The 15534-nt window shown below is 39.8% G+C and overlaps 1 protein-coding gene across 2 annotated transcripts in view; it reads right to left on the bottom strand.

Annotated features, from left to right (window-relative positions):
• The window catches only part of kiaa1958 (KIAA1958 ortholog), a 113246-nt gene extending 98234 nt beyond the window's left edge, over window positions 1-15012 (bottom strand). For both annotated transcript variants that reach the window (XM_043715867.2, XM_043715859.2), the window contains exon 1: window positions 14777-15012. The gene's annotated coding sequence lies outside the window, so the exon portion shown is untranslated. The remainder of the gene's footprint in view (window positions 1-14776) is intronic.
• Window positions 15013-15534: the final 522 nt, after the last annotated feature.

The following is a 15534-nucleotide window of genomic DNA, read 5'->3' as shown; positions in this document are numbered from 1 at the left end:
ACATTTATAAAGTATTTAATTGGCTTTGAAATGTACTAAGGCTGTGAAAGACCCAGGATAAATTCTACACAGACAGAATTTCCAGCACCACACTCTCAACTCTGGTCTCCAGCATCTGCAGTCCTCACTTTCTCCTAGAATTTCTATCTCACCTGTACACACTCAATGTTAGTTCTTCAAGTATCATAATGTCAAATGTCGTCAAGGTTTAACTGGAGCTCAGCATTTTTTCGACGTTTTTTATCTGAAGAGAGTTTTGTCATTTGGAGCTATACAGACTACACTGACCAAATCAGACCCAAAGGTAAGTCTGGGAAATGTGTTCTGTTCAACTGACAAATGAGCCAGTTTACATGTCGCTGGTATTTGCTGAGGGAAAAGTTTTGAGCACTACTGTCACTTGAAAATAACGCCAGAGAATTTTCCCTGCCCATGTAAGAAGTGGAAAGAAACTTTCATTTGAAAATTGACAATTTTATAACAGTCCTGTACTTGAGTAAGTCAGGTTAGTGCTGATGTTGGATCTGAACCTTCAGCTTTTGATTCGGAGGGAGTATGGTCACTAATCGAAGCTAAAACTTACTTATAACACCTCACGAGAGTTGGATATGAACACTTATTCACTTTCGGGAATACATAAACACATCAAGCAACAGCTCTCAGGATTTGATGAGGTGATGGTACAGCACAATTTATGGTGTCATCAATGGCAAGATCAGATACTCCACGTATGCTGTTTCCAATTTCAGCAGTGGTATCACAGTAAACCAAGTCAGGATTGCGTAAAGTGAGTGTCACGCACATTTTCATTCACACCAACACCAACTTGAGAATATCTTTTCAATGCAAATTGCTTTTGGCAAACAGAAACACAAAAACACACCCCAACAGGTTTTCACATATCCACACTTCTACCATAAATAATATAACTCCATTTGAAAATTATCCATGCATGCACACCAGAAAATGCAAACTCATCAGCAGCTTAATGAGATGAATACTTTCATTCATGTGTAAATCATCAACCGCTGCAGGATTCATCAGCTTTGAGACTAAGTCAGAATTTTGATAATCTTCAAAAGGAGCAGAAGTATTGATCTCGTGACATTACTGGAAACTGATTTTTTTAATCCTTTATTCAGTCAACATTTGTTACCAACCCTAAATGCCCGGAAGTTACTGGCTAGTCCATTTCAGTGGGCAATTAAGAGTTCCTCACATTGGTGTGGATCTGGAGTTACACACCAGGTCAGATCCAGTACGGTTGTGCAATAACCCTCTGTAAAGTGCGTTAGTGAGCGAGTTGGGGTTTTACAACAACCAACAGCAGTTCCCACCTTTACAATCCAGATTTTATTAAGTGATTTTAAATTCCACCAACTGCCAGAGGAGGATTTGAACCAATGCCTTCAAGCATAAACTGAGTATCTGTATTACTATATGAATTACCAGAACACCACCATTTCTGTATCTGTACAACAGCCAGCCACAATGTAATTGCAATTTATAAGTAATAAACACACTATCATAAGACATTCAGTACTTGTTGCAATAAAACTCACTGTGCACTGATGATGTTCCCTAATGTATTCATCCTCTGACCAGCTGTAGAACTACACATTTATTCTTCTATACAGGAATATCAGAAATAGGAATAGCAGCTATTCAGCCCCAGGTGCACCTGCCATTCAATACAATCACAGCTGATCTGCCCAGGCCTCAATTTTTTTTTGTGCCAGTTTAGCAGAGCTTGCAATTCCCTAATATTTCAAAAATTTATCTTCTCAAATACTTAGTGATCTAGCCTTCATAGTGTTTAGGATAGATATTCATGAGACATTTCAGAGAATAAATTCCTTTGCATCCCAATTTTAAATTCAGTGCCCCCTTATTCTGTAACTATGTCCCATAGAGATAGCCCGACTAGTGGAAACAACTTAACATCTATCTTGTCAAGGCCTTTAAGAATTATGGAGGTTTCAATAAGATCACCCTTCCTCTTCTAAATGCTAAAGAATAAAGGCCAACCCTGTTCTTGATAAGTAAACACTTTCATCGCAGGAATCAGCGAAATGAACTTTTCTGAGCTGCCTCCAATGCAAGTACATTATGCAAGTACGTTATGAGGTGATGATGGCCTTGTGGTATTATCACTAGACTATTAATTCAGAAACCCCAGTAATGTTCTAGGGTCTCAGGTTCAAATCCCGCCATGGCAGACAGTGGAATTTGAATTCAATACAAATTTGGAATTAAGAATCTAAAGATGACCATGACTCCATTGTCGATTGTTGGAAAAAAACCCTCCTGGGTCACTAATGTCCTTTAGGGAGGAAACTGCCGTCCTTACCTAGGCTGGCCTACATACGACTCCAGATTCACAGCAAAGTGGTTGATGTTTAACCTCTGGACAATTCGTGATGTACAATAAATGCTGACCTAGCCAGCGACATCCTCATCCCATGAATGAATATTAAAAAAAAAACTCTTTCTTAAAACATAAGGTATAAACTGGACCTAGTTCAAGATAAGAGCTTATCAATACTTGGTAAAGTTGTAACTAAAATTTCCCATTTTTAAACATCAATTCCTTGGCAATGGAGGCCAAATTTTCATTTGCTGTCTAATTACTTGCTGCATCGGTGTGATAATTTTTTGTGTTTCATTCCAAGAACACTCTCAATCCCTCTTTGCTGCACTTAAAAAAAAGTCCCTTTTATTACTTAAATGGAGTCCCTACTATTTAAACAATAATCTGCTTTTTGATTCTTCCTACCAAAGTGCACCACCCATTGTTACATTCAACTCCATCTGCCCAGGAGTTTGCCCATTCATTCAACCTACCTCCCTTTGCAGATTTACTATGGCATCATTGCAACACATTCTCCCATCTATTTTTATATCAGCAACAAATTTTGATTTATTGAACTCTTTCCCCTCCTCCAAGTCATAAATATTTTTTCTAAATAATTGAGGTCCTAGGACTGATCGTTGCGGCACTCCAATAAGTTCGTCTTTCCAACCCGAAAAATACCCATTAATCCCAATTCTTTGTTATTGTTATTAATCTTCAATCCATGCTCACACATGACCCTAGTACTGTGAGCTCCACCTTGTGCAATAACATTTTATATGGTACCTTAATGAACCCTTTCTGGAAATTCAAATACATGATATCTACCAGTTCCTCTTTATCAACTATGCTTATTATATTTTCCAAGAATGCTAGCAAATTTGTCAAACATGGATTTCCCCATCAGAAAACGACATTGATTGTGCTGAACATTTCTAATGATATTTTTTCTTTAGTAACAGACTTGAGCATTTGCCCAACAGATGCTAGGCTAACTGGCTTAGCTTCCTGCTGTCTAACTCCCTCCCTTCCCTAACAGAAGTATCAGGTTGACAGTTTTACAACCTTCTGGAATCCAGTGAACCCTGGGATATTTCAACCAATGTCTCAACTATCACTTCTTTTAAAACCTTGAGTCGAAAGAAGTTGTTTTGACTTGTCCTATTTTCTAAAACCAAAAGACAAATAAAGTCCCCAAATTTCATGTTTAGCTCTCATCTCCCGCCTTCCCCAAAAATGAAAAACACTTCAATGACAAAATTGAACAGGAAAATTAATGACTGCATAACTTTAGTGCCTGATGAACTAAGACACAGTTGCCAATGTTTATATTTAATGCATAAATAAAATTAATATTGCTCGATAGTAAAATTTTCTGTACAATCCACATGTTTGGCTGTGCAGAGACATTCATTTGAAAAGATACCAACCTTAAACTCCTGCCTTCAACAAAACACCAACTAGATCTTCAATCTGATGTTTCAGAAAATGAACTGTTTATCATAAAAGTGACAGCCACTATTCATTGGTGTTGCACAACTCCTCACCAGCGCTGCGTTTCTTTCAACGTTTAGGAACGTAATGAGACAAGATGTCATATGCCAGGTGTCTGGTAACTGGCAGGTGGAAGTAGTATTGAGTTATCAGCAGTTGAAACTGCATAGATACCAGATACAATTTAAACTACTTGGTACATACTGTTTTGCATGGTTGTGTATCATGCCTTGGTTCAGGTTACTCTGCAATCAAGCACTACATCCCTCCACTTAGCTTCCTCATGATACTGCTCACCATGATCCAGGCAGGAAATGAGCAGTTTATAAACCTGCTAATGGTGCTGTTATAATAGTGTAAAAAAAGGTTGCAAGTGATTTAATTAGCACTTCATAATTCACAGATGATTTTTTTAAGCTCAAGGTGGCACCAGGGACGTTCAAAACTGCAAGGGTATAATTAGCCATTACATCTCATGGAACACTGCACTTATAGGTCTACAGAAATGCATCACTTGATTTAATTCCGTTTAAAATGGGGAATGATAAACATTCCACATTCTGGTCTGGTCAAGTTTAAAGTTAGCTCAGTTTCACTGAAGCTTTCTAACTAGCTTGTAACATACTTTAGCACAAAGATATAGTATAGCTTGAATTTACAAACAGCAGCACTTCAGAAACGTCACGAGAATAGAATGTTAACTTTATCCAAACATTTATGCTGCACACATTGCATTAGGTCCTGCAGATTTAATCTACTTGCCTCTACCATAGCAGTTAATAAAGCCAGTTATTCTGCACAAGAATAATAAATGGTTGACAATGTATTACAAAACAGTAATTCAATTGAACAGGTTGGACAAAGCCATTAACCGCCCAGCACAGCCCAGTTTATAATGATACAAACAGCACTATCAAATTGCTGTTTAAACTCACTGCCAGACATTCCTTTTATATACTGTGTGTGTGTACATATAAAAAGAGACAACAGTGAGTCGACAGAGCTTTTGTGGTTATGTAGAGAGCGCCTCAAGGGCAGTTCGGAGTAGTGATGATGATGAAAAGCATATAAAAACGATGGCTTTGTGCAGATTGAACATGTTTGTAACAATCTCAAAGTAATAACAGTCCTTGATCAGTGGAGTCCAACAGGAAGAAATTATACATCATGTATTAAAGTTTAGAAAGCAAGTGTTTCTCTTGCAGAAGGCCCTTTCTGGTCTGAAATGACCCTTACCATTGATTGATTTATTGTTGTGTGTACCAAGGTACAATGAAAAGCTTTGTTTACGAACAGTACAAACTGTTCATAGTAAGCAAGGATGTACTGATCAAAAAGGTTTAGAAAGAGGCATGCAGGTTCCATTGCACAGGGTGTGCACTAGACAAGATCAACATTAGCAAGATCAGCATTATTTGAGGCTAGAGAGTCCATTCACCAGTCTCCTCATGGCTGGGAAGAAGGTGTTCCTGAACCCTCTGGTGCACGTGTTAGGGCTTCTCTACCTTCTGTCTGATGGAACAGGTTGTAGGAGATCATTACCAGGGTGCGACAGGTCTTGGATGATGTTGGCATCAATAAAATTCTCAAGTGTGATTTGTAACTGAGACAGATTAGTAATAATCTACGGTTCATGAAAGCAAGTTATTCATCAAGGCAACATTTTCTGCTTTCCTGAGAAGAGCTAATGTTAAAATGTTGTTATTTGATAATAGCAGCAGGACATTGATGCAACTGCAGTGGAATGTTCCTTATTTCCCAGACTGAAACTCCTGACTTGTGACAACAATCACGTGTCTATGCCAGCCAAAAACAATCAAATCACACTAATGCACTTGGTCCATAGGTGACTATGCTCTGACATTTTAAGCATTCATCCACCACCCTCTCAGGCAGCATGTTCCATATCTACCATCCTATGGGTGAAAATGGTTTGTCTTAGATCTCCTCTAAACCGCTTTCCCCTCACCTTAAACTTCTATCCTCTGGTCTTAGACACTGCAATGGGGAAAAGCTTCTCATAATCTACTCTGTCTATACCTTTCATAATTTTGTATATCTCAGTCAGATTCTCCTCTACTCCAAGGAAAACAAACCAAAGCCATTCATTCAGTCTCTCTGCATAACTAAGACTTTTCATCACATACAATATTGTGTTGAATCTCCTCTGCACTGGAGAGGATGCAATCAGATTCTTCCAAAGGTATGGTGACCAGAACTGCACAGAGTATTTCACCTGTGGCCTAACCAATGTTTTATAAAGTTGTACCGAGACCGTCATCTTCCTATATTCTGGCTAATGAAGGCAAGCATCCCATAAGCCTTCTTCACCTTATCTGCCTCTGCTGTCACCTTGCAGGGATCTATGGACTTGTACACCTAGGTCCCTTAGTTCCTCAATACTCCCTAGGGACATGCATTGTGTATATCCTTCCCTTATTAGAACTCCCAAAGTGTACTACCTCACACTTATCACCTGCTCTGCCCAGCAGCCTGAGAACATCCTCCTCACTATCAATAACATCACAAATTTTCATGTCATGTGAAAATCTACGGATTATACCTTTTTTAGATTAAAATCCCTACAGTGTGGAAACAGGTCCTTCAGCCCAACCAGTCCACACCGACCCTCCGAACAGTAACCCACCCAGACCCATTTCCCTCTGACTAATGCACCTAACACTATGGGCAATTTAGCATGGCCAATTCACCTGGCCCACATATCTTTGGACTGTGGGAGGAAACCCACGCAGACACAGAGAGAATGTGCAAACTCCACACAGACAGTTGCCCAAGGGTGGAATCAAACCTGGGACCCTGGTGCTATGAGGCAGCAGTGCTAACCAGTGAGCCACTATGCTGCCTCTATTTACATCCAAGTCATTCGCGTATATAACAAACAGCAACAGTCCCAACACCAATTCCTGTGACACTGGTCACAGACTTCTAATCATAAGAACAACCCTCCACGTTGACCCAGTGCCTCCTATTTACATGCCAACTTTGGATCCAGTTTGCCAAATGATCTTGGATTCCATAGGCTCTTATCTTTTGAACCAGCTTATGTCCGAGCCTCAACAACATATTTAGCCTTTTTTTAAAAAAAAAATCAATTCAACTGAGGCAGCCGGATGGCCCAGTGGTTAGCACTACAGCCTCACAGTGACAGAAACCCGGGTTTAATTCCACCTTCAGGCAATTTGCTGTCTGGAGTTGCATGTTCTCCATATATCTACATGGGTTGCCTTCCACAGTATAAAAATGTGCAGGTTAGATGAATTGCCTACCTAAATTGCCCATAGTGTCCAGGAATGTGCAGGTTAGGTGGATTAGCCACAGGAAATGCAGGGTTACATGGATAGGTTAGGGGGCGAGTCTGGGTTGGGATGCTCTTCGGAGCGTCGGTGTGCACTCGATTGGCTGACTGGCCTGCTTCCACAGTGTACGGATTCTATTCTATTCAATTAGTCAGATAGGATCTCCCTCGAACAATCATTACAGATTATCACTGATCAATCCCTGACTTTCCAAGTGTCGATTAATCCCATCCTTCAAATTTTTTTCCAATAATTTCCCGGTCATGAACACATACTAACTGCTCTGTAGTTACCTGGCCTATCCCTGCTGCCCTTTCTAAACAAAAGAACCACATTCACTATCCTCCAGTTATATGTTAGTTCACTGTAGCCAGAGATTTCTGCAATCTCAACCATTGCCTCCCATAACAGTGAGGGATACATCTTTCAGGCCCTGGGGATTTATGCACCTTTAGATTGCTCCTTTGAAACTAACTCAATGACAAATCTTTGGCTGCCCATCCTAATATCTTCTTGCAGAGATCATTGGATAAGGTTCCAATGAAGTGTCTTGTGTGCCTCACAACATAAATGGCATCGAAAGAGACAAATAAAAATAGAATACTGTGAATACTGGAGATCTTAAATAAAGATAGTAATGTGTCCAATATAATTCTTCTTCTGAACTGAAGTTTTACCTGACAACGTAGAACAATGCTCCAAGAACGTTCTGCACACCAACAGTAGGATAAATCCATCCTGGCCAACTACCGTCATCTCAGACTACTCTCCCTTAAAGCAATGGAAGGGATTGTTGACACCATTATCAAGCAGCAAGTGCAAAGGAATAACCTACTCACTAACATTCAGTTTGGTTTCTGATAGGGCCACTTGCCTTGTGACGTGATTATAGTCTTGTTTCAAACCTGGACAAAAATAAGCTGCACTCCACAGATGAGATGAGAATGACTGCCCTTAACATCAAGGCTGCATTTGAGTGAGTGTGGCATTAAAAAAGTCAATGAAATCAGGGAAATCCCTCCACTGATTGGAGTCAAACCTAGCACAAAGGAGAACGATTATAGTTGTTGAAGGTCAAACATCTCAGCCCTATGATATCTCTATAAGAATTCCTGAGGGAAGTGTCCAAGACCCAACTACCTTCAACTGCTTCAAAGAACATCCTTCCATCATATGTTTGCTCATGACTGCACAATGCTCAACACCAAACAACACCTCAGATACTGAAGCATACACAGCAAGACCTGTACAATATCTAGGTTTATGCTGACAAATGGCATGTCAAGTCACACAAGTGCGAATGACCATCGCCAACAAGAGCATCATTGCCCTCTGATGTTCAACGGCACTTGAATAAAAATGCAGCTTCCGATTTCGAAAAGCAGGACTCAAGACACGAAAGAATCCCACATACAGATCTGTTTTGCAGTCTTCTACCTGTTGTGGATGTTTTGGAAATTAGGAAACATCTTTTTAATCAGTTTCTTTTCACCAGTACAACCTTAAACAAAAGCAGCATGTGACATGGTCACAATGGTTTCTTTCTACACTATAGATTTTCTCAGGTGCGCAAAGTCACTTTAAAGTTTCAAATCTTGGTTCCAGGTATCAGTACAATTGGTGAGCAAGGAATAGTGTGGAATATTTGGAAGATGAATGATCTCAGAGCTGTGGAAACCGAAAACTCTGCGCATGAGCACAGGACAGCATGAGTAACGCAAGAGACAACAAACATTTGAGTGATAAAATAAGCAGATTTGTTTTCATGATGAGCAAAATTTTACATTGTGCTATTGCAAAAACTATGCTTACTTAAGAGAGCTGATAAAGTAAGCAAGATTCCTCAAGATATATTTACCAATGAACATGGTCCAATTGGTCCATGCAAATTATGTTTTTACTATTCAAGGTACCAACTGCAAAGGACACATAAGATTCGGATTCAGATTCTTCATGGAACAACAGCCATCAAACAGAGTGAATTTACTTAGAATTTTTCATTTCCAATAGCAACATAGCTATAATTGAAGATGTATTAAAATTATAGCTAATTTGTCACTCTGTACAAACTAAGTCAGCAGACAGCTGTTATAATACAATGAAGTGGAGGTGGAGGGTGTGGTGGTTGTTGGATGGTATTAATGGCATAAACGATTAAGTCATTTCTAGCTTGAATTCTTCAATGAGAATGCTATACCGTACTCAATATTTTGATTCCTCCCAAACACACAGGAGCCGACACTATTGATGACCATCAATCTAGGTTCTCACTTCTATAGTTCCCTTTCTGTTAAAGGCCCCTTACAAGTAAGCTCTTCGACCAAGCTATCACCTGTCCTTATATGTCGCGAAATGACTCTGTGCCAGATCTTATGATTAAAAATTGACAGCCAGGACTGCCTCATGGATCACTAAGTTTATCAATGATTTGTATTTATATAGTACCTTTAAATGTAGTAAAACATGCCCTGGCACTTCACACAAGCATTAGTTTTGACAAGATCTAACACCAAGACACACAGGGACATATTCGGACAAGTGATTGACAGCTTGGTCAAACAGCTAAGTTACAAAGGGGCGTTTCATAGAAAGGGATCTCCAGAACTTAGGATCTAGACTGATAGTCATCAACAGTGGACATAAAGTCAGGAAACATACAAGAACTCAAAATTGGAACAGCAATGAGTTCTTGGAGAGTTTACTTGCTGTTGCAGAGACTAGGAGAAAGAGATGAGGCCTGGAAGGACACAAAGGATGAGAGTTTTAAAATGATGGCTTTGCTGAACTAGGAGCCAATACATGTCAGTAAGCAAAAAAAACTTTGTGCAAGTTAAGATCAGCTTATGGAAGTTTTAGATGTCCTTAAGCTTGTGGAGGGTGGAAGATGAAACCCAGCCAGGATATCATTGGAAGAGTCCATTATCAAATGTATAGTTGAACTGCAAATCTGAGGCTCCAGCCTGCATGCATGCTATGAGCTTATCTCATTTAGGGCTGTACGTGGTCTGAAAACCACAGTTGCAGAGAGGGAGACGCCAGCCAGATTTACTCTTATGGCCATTTTCCATAACAGGATGGGACTTAGCCTTTCTCCTACCACATTCAATTAGCTCACTGACACTCAATACAATCACTCATTTTGAGATGGTACCTGTGGCTGTATATTTGATGTAAACCATTGCAATGTTCACATTGAAAACTGATTGGGTGGCAATTAGCAGCTGATTGTCATAAAATGCATTAAAACAAAACATGCACTCTGTTTTTGAGATCATACAAACACAGAGCTCAGCTTTGTTCAGCATCTCAATTCAATTTGAAGTAATACACATTCAAGATTAATACCTGCCCAATGTACACAGTGCAACACCTCCTTAGCTAAAGTGATAAATAAATTAAACACAAGCATCTGACAAATTTGGCCAGACTAAGCTAAATGTTATCATTGGTATTGGCCATCAGAAAAGTTGGTTTAAAATGCAGACACATTCAAAATAATATTTGCCAGACAGTGGAATAGTTTTTTTTTAAATTACTCTCTCACTTTGTAGAAACATCTGATCAAAACCTAACAACCAAGGATTTGCAAATTATAAAAATTCCACTGCTGAAATCCTCGCGTAAGCCATTTAATACAGTTTTTACAAGTTGCTACTGTGTCACTGACTTGGTTTGCTTTTGAAAACCCCTGATTTTGAACTGTCTAAAAAACAGACTGAACCTTCCAACAATTCTCATAATTAACAGCATAATACTACCAGCCAAATGGAAAGACATACCACTGGCAATCAAACTCATAGACAATGAAGCTATATTAAAAGGCAACAAGCCAGGGTTGGAGGACTTGAGCTATGGGGAGAGGCTGAACAGGCTGGGGCTGTTTTCCTTGGAGCGTCGGAGGCTGAGGGGTGACCTTACAAAATTACGAGGGGCATGGATAGGATGAATAGACTAAGTCTTTTCCCTGCGGTTGGGGATTCCAGAACTAGAGGGCATAGGTTTAGGGTAAAAGGGACTTAAGGGGCAACTTTTTCACGCAGAGGGTGGTACGTGCATGGAATGAGCTGCCAGAGGAAATGGTGGAGGCTGGTACAATTGCAACATTTAAGAGGCATTTGGATGGATATATTAATAGGAAAGGTTTGGAGGGATATGGGCCAGGTGCTGGCAGGTGGGACTAGATTGGGTTGGGATATCTGGTCGGGTTGGACCGAAGGGTCTGTTTCCATGCTGTACATCTCTATGACTCTAAATAACAATTTACAGTCCAATCAAACTGTAAAGAGATACATATCAACAGATTTCCTATCTGTTATCAGACTTTGACACAAAAATAGAGGCCATCATAATATTACTGAACTACATCATTAATCATTAATGTTTCAGGAGGGTGCATAATAACTCAACAAATTTGTAGCTTGTGTTGTATCATACAACTTAATGTATGCTTTCACGTAGATTGTTCACTCTGGGTACTTTTGTTAAAAAAGCGTACTTGTATTATACTTGAAGGAAGACCACAACTATTCATGGTTCGGCAATCAATCAGCACTATCAATAAACAATTAAAGATTATGCTCTTTGTCAGTTTTATTGAGGATTCTGATCCTGCAAAGGGCTTGGACAAAATGTGGCGGACATCAAACAGCATTTGGGTGGTTACTGGAAATGAATAGGCAAAGTTCAATGAATTCTACAGATAACCACTGGGAGAGGAAAAAACAGCAGGCATTTGAAAAGTTTTTTTTAATCTTGCAACACAGAATTGAGATTTTTTGAAAAAAAAAGATGAGACCAATCAATTTCTTATGCACAACACACAAAGGCACAAATTCATTTCAGAATTGAATTAATCAGAATTCTCTCTTCGTTTATTTTTCATAGATCAGAAACCTTCTACAATCAAATTTTTAAAATGTAGTAATTTGCATTCCTACATTCCAACATCAGTTGCATACTGACCAAAGTGGTGATCAACCCGTGGTATTTACAGCATTCAGATTAATTCCAGTCAAACATTGCAGCCATCATTCTTTTACATTGCAGCCATTTACCTTATCATAAAAAATAAAAATATAGAGTGTGATTATATAGAGACGGCCCAGTTATTATATTGTCTATTAGTGTCTCTCTGCTCCTCCTATTGTATAGCTACCTACAAAAGTGGATTATATAGAGAGACAGTCCATCAGTCTCTCTCTGCTCCTCCTATTGTATAGCTACCTACAAGAGTGGATTATATACAGAGACAGTCCCTGTATTATATATTGTCTATCAGTCTCTCTCTGCTCCTCCTATTGTATATCTACCTACAAGAGTGGATTATATACAGAGACAGTCCATGTATTATATATTGTCTATCAGTCTCTCTCTGCTCCTCCTATTGTATATCTACCTACAAGAGTGGATTATATACAGAGACAGTCCCTGTATTATATATTGTCTATCAGTCTCTCTCTGCTCCTCCTATTGTATATCTACCTACAAGAGTGGATTATATACAGAGACAGTCCCTGTATTATATATTGTCTATCAGTCTCTCTCTGCTCCTCCTATTGTATATCTACCTACAAGAGTGGATTATATAGAGAGACAGTCCCTGTATTATATATTGTCTATCAGTCTCTCTCTGCTCCTCCTATTGTATATCTACCTACAAGAGTGGATTATATACAGAGACAGTCCCTGTATTATATATTGTCTATCAGTCTCTCTCTGCTCCTCCTATTGTATATCTACCTACAAGAGTGGATTATATAGAGAGACAGTCCCTGTATTACATATTGTCTATCAGTCTCTCTCTGCTCCTCCTATTGTATATCTACCTACAAGAGTGGATTATATACAGAGACAGTCCCTGTATTATATATTGTCTATCAGTCTCTCTCTGCTCCTCCTATTGTATATCTACCTACAAGAGTGGATTATATAGAGAGACAGTCCCTGTATTATATATTGTCTATCAGTCTCTCTCTGCTCCTCCTATTGTATATCTACCTACAAGAGTGGATTATATACAGAGACAGTCCCTGTATTATATATTGTCTATCAGTCTCTCTCTGCTCCTCCTATTGTATATCTACCTACAAGAGTGGATTATATACAGAGACAGTCCCTGTATTATATATTGTCTATCAGTCTCTCTCTGCTCCTCCTATTGTATATCTACCTACAAGAGTGGATTATATAGAGAGACAGTCCCTGTATTATATATTGTCTATCAGTCTCTCTCTGCTCCTCCTATTGTATATCTACCTACAAGAGTGGATTATATAGAGAGACAGTCCCTGTATTATATATTGTCTATCAGTCTCTCTCTGCTCCTCCTATTGTATATCTACCTACAAGAGTGGATTATATACAGAGACAGTCCCTGTATTATATATTGTCTATCAGTCTCTCTCTGCTCCTCCTATTGTATATCTACCTACAAGAGTGGATTATATAGAGAGACAGTCCCTGTATTACATATTGTCTATCAGTCTCTCTCTGCTCCTCCTATTGTATATCTACCTACAAGAGTGGATTATATAGAGAGACAGTCCCTGTATTATATATTGTCTATCAGTCTCTCTCTGCTCCTCCTATTGTATATCTACCTACAAGAGTGGATTATATACAGAGACAGTCCCTGTATTATATATTGTCTATCAGTCTCTCTCTGCTCCTCCTATTGTATATCTACCTACAAGAGTGGATTATATAGAGAGACAGTCCCTGTATTATATATTGTCTATCAGTCTCTCTCTGCTCCTCCTATTGTATATCTACCTACAAGAGTGGATTATATACAGAGACAGTCCCTGTATTATATATTGTCTATCAGTCTCTCTCTGCTCCTCCTATTGTATATCTACCTACAAGAGTGGATTATATAGAGAGACAGTCCCTGTATTATATATTGTCTATCAGTCTCTCTCTCTGCTCCTCCTATTGTATATCTACCTACAAGAGTGGATTATATACAGAGACAGTCCCTGTATTATATATTGTCTATCAGTCTCTCTCTGCTCCTCCTATTGTATATCTACCTACAAGAGTGGATTATATAGAGAGACAGTCCCTGTATTATATATTGTCTATCAGTCTCTCTCTCTGCTCCTCCTATTGTATATCTACCTACAAGAGTGGATTATATAGAGAGACAGTCCCTGTATTATATATTGTCTATCAGTCTCTCTCTGCTCCTCCTATTGTATATCTACCTACAAGAGTGGATTATATAGAGAGACAGTCCCTGTATTATATATTGTCTATCAGTCTCTCTCTCTGCTCCTCCTATTGTATATCTACCTACAAGAGTGGATTATATAGAGAGACAGTCCCTGTATTATATATTGTCTATCAGTCTCTCTCTCTGCTCCTCCTATTGTGTGACCGCTCTCCCATTGCTCGGTCGGGACTGCGCAGACTCGGAGCCACTCGTTGCCCCGATCGAGACTGAATAGAAAACGGGAGACACAAAGAAAACAAAATATAAGAGATCATCTCGAGCAGCGTGGATGCACGGCCCGGGGCCCGGGGCCCGTTCCCCTGAGCTGGGAGAGGAAGACAAGGCGAGCCGACCGGCCTCTGGCAGTGCTACTGTGCAGCCAGCGGCTCACAGACTCACCTGCACCTCGGCCTCCATAGGAACAGCACCGGCACTGTTCTCACTCCGTCTCCCGGTGCCTGTGTGGAGCATCGAGTGAGCCTCGCCCGGTGTGAATCCCGAATCGGAGCGCAGGCCTCCCGGCGGCCCTGCCAGCGCCGCCACTGCGTTTTGTTTTCTCAGAAGGGCGGAACGGAATACGGAGCCCGGCAGTTCACACGGAGCGTTCGTACCAACACCGGAAACAAGCTACTGCGGCAGCCGGAAGTGCAACAATAAACGGCTCCCCCCACTCATGTTCTTCACCCTTGTGCGTCCGCACTGTCTACCTAGCCCACACAGCGCCTGCGCGCCCTCATCTTGAAGCTCCTCCCATCCATTGCAACAATTCATTGTCAAAGAAAACCTCGAGCTATCTCCAGCAAAGTTCGCCCTCTTCCGGGAGGAGCAGTGCTTTCTGTTCATAAGCTACATAATATATTAAAATAAGGAGGCATATTTGCTTTAGCAATAAGCCCGGAAGAACCTAGTTCTTTTATCGTGTGATTTGATGAGTTTGGTTTCAAGACATATTGGTTCAGGTGAAGGCAAGGTTTAAACGTCAAATGTAACACTTTATTATACATGAAAACTAAACACTGCTTTACATGATAATTGTGTTGTTTATCAATCTGTTCCTGTCATATAGAGTCCAGTTATATAGGAACATTCAATACTGACATTCAGTCCAAGTTCCAACCATACAGCTACATTACATAAATACTATCTATTCATATGAG

Source organism: Chiloscyllium plagiosum, unplaced genomic scaffold, assembly GCF_037043375.1.
Source record: "Chiloscyllium plagiosum isolate Xiang-an unplaced genomic scaffold, Cpla_swu_hap1 HiC_scaffold_2, whole genome shotgun sequence".
In the NCBI taxonomy this organism is placed as follows: domain Eukaryota; kingdom Metazoa; phylum Chordata; class Chondrichthyes; order Orectolobiformes; family Hemiscylliidae; genus Chiloscyllium; species Chiloscyllium plagiosum.
Note: the sequence above shows the minus strand (reverse complement) of the source record. Positions and strands in the feature narration are given on the sequence as shown.